We start from the raw sequence: 2,604 nt of genomic DNA on the forward strand, positions 1-2,604 counted from the left end.
GGGGACCCTCGGCCGGACGTGGAGGGACAAGTTAAAATCTCTACTCCAGATTTGCGTGGCCAGGCAACCTGGTCACCCTGGTCCCTGGTCGGCCCAGGGGGACCCAGCACCCCACAATATAAAGAGTGTAAATATATCTCTGGGGAAGGAAATGGCAACACATTCCAGTATTCTTGCCTGGAAAATCTCATGGACAGAGGAGCCTGGCGGGATACAGTCCATGGGGTCGCAAAGAGTTGGACACAACTTAACAACTGAGCACACAGGAAGTTTTATTTCTTCTTTGGGTAACTATTGTTTGCACTCAAAAGAATCACAGTTTACAATTATTTTAACTTGTATTTGTATTATTTTAAAATATAGTAGTTTTTTAAATCAAACCAGTTGATTTTGTAATAATAAATGCTCACATTTTAAAACTAAAAAAAAAAAAAGAAAGACTCTAAATATATCTAAATGGAGAATTCCACTTCTGCTTATGATCAGCTTTCCACCTGATGAACCACATATACAAGGAACCAAAAAACAAAACCAAATATTTTTACCAATCTAGTTAAATGTGAAAAATCCAAACAGTGGTCATTAATAATAATTAAACACTTATAATTAACAAGAACTTTGAATGAGCCAGGTACTAGGTACTTTAGATAACTGTTGCAACAGAACTTTGTGACAGGTTGTATTACTCCCATTTTACAGATGGAGAAACCAAGGCACAGTAGCATTAAGTCAGTCCTATGTACTGGGTTGGTATTCAAATCCAGCAGTCTATATTTGGAGGCCATGTTTTAAACCCATGCACTGAGCTACCCAAAACCTGAGCCAGGGAGACCAGCAGTTGTAGGTAGGGTTCTGCAAACCCAGCAGCTATCATCTCAGATGCCTTTACACTGAGGCCTGGGGGGCTTTTTATAGACTCAACTGAATTGATACTAGCAGCTAGTGGTGACATGGGTTAGTCCCCACTCTCTCGAATGTTTATGAATCACTTGGCAGAGTGAACCATGTTATTCTAAGTCCCTAGGGCAGGGAGAATGTGCGCATGTGAGTGGTAGGGGCAAGAGGGGAGGCAGTGTGGTACAGTGGTTTTGTGGCACAGTGTGGTACAGTGGTTTTGTGGCACAGTGTGGTACAGTGGTTTTGTGGCACAGTGTGGTACAGTGGTTTTGTGGCACAGTGTGGTACAGTGGTTTGTGGCACAGTGTGGTACAGTGGTTTTGTGGCACAGTGTGGTACAGTGGTTTTGTGGCACAGTGTGGTACAGTGGTTTTGTGGCACAGTGTGGTACAGTGGAGTTGGGGCATCCTGGGCCCAAGGCCTGTATTTCTGTCACTCCGGGATGCATGAACTTGGGAATTTAAATGTCGGTGTTTCTACCTGTAAAATGGGGATCACTTCAGTTCCTGATTTTATGGGTTTAATTCATGCAAAATAATCAGAATCTATTTACATAACAATCATCATGGCTGGAGGATTAAAAAATTCCACTGACAAGAACTTTCCTTAGTCATATTCTGAGACTCTGCTCTCCACAAATGCTCTACAAGCCAAGTGCACTCAGCAGAGAACAAGCCTTCCGATACCAACAGCACATGGCGGTGAATGAGTTTCACAGTTAATACTAAGAGGCTTTCTCACTTTAATAATCTTTTCTTTGCAAAGTTTTCCTGGTTCTTAAAAGTGTTTAATGTTTGCTAGTCAACTAAATATTGATGTTTCTAGTGGGGGAATTTCTAAAACAAACACACAGATTTTTTTTTTTTTTTAAGTTTTCTAATCAATTTGTGACAGATTTAGAATGGAATTCTCCAATCTGGGCCTTTGCCCCTGCCCTTTGATAATATGCTCCATCATATGGCTGGTTTTTGAGAACCAGTTCCCTCTTTACAGACATAGGAATTGGTGCCTGCAGGTGGTAAAGAAGGATCAATGGGACCAGACACAGGGGCTGGCCTGGCTTCTCCTATGAACTTGAGGAGGCAGTAAAACAAACTTCATGGTAAGAAAAGTGAACGTATTGTGTCGTTTTCTGTTTCTGAATAGAATCTGAACTAGGTTGTGGCCAACATATGACACCAACTTCCGAGTGTGGGAATAACAGGATTTCAAGATTCATGGCTTCTGGCTGCGTGCCTTAGGTTATATTTAGAAATCTTAAATTGCCGGGGTTTTTTTTCTTTTCCCTTTTTCTTTTCCCTTTTTCTTTTCTTTCTTTTTATTTTTTCTTCCTTTCTTTTATTATTATTTAAGAAAAGATCAAGAGGAAGAGCTCGGGCCTAAAGGGTGTGAGTTTCCTGACCTGAGGCTCTTAAACAGCCAGACCACCCACCCCAAGGCCAGGAATGTTAAGCGCGCGCCCCGTGCGGGTGAAACACACACTTTGGGGGGCTGTGTCGGCAAACGGCGGGCCCCTACAAGTTCTCATTCGCGTGCTCTGACGATCCAGCCAGACAAAGACCGCAAGTTCTCCGGACCAAAGATTCAGACAGCCTGAGACCGAGTCTCCTCGAATTAGGCCCACTCCCTGCCCGGGGCGCCAGAACCCGCCGCGGATGGGGCCCTCAGGGAGCTCCCCGCGTGATCCTGCCGCCCCACTCCTGCTCT

This window comes from Bison bison, unplaced genomic scaffold (genome assembly GCF_000754665.1).
Source record: "Bison bison bison isolate TAMUID 2011002044 unplaced genomic scaffold, Bison_UMD1.0 scf7180017864371, whole genome shotgun sequence".
Lineage (NCBI taxonomy): Eukaryota > Metazoa > Chordata > Mammalia > Artiodactyla > Bovidae > Bison > Bison bison.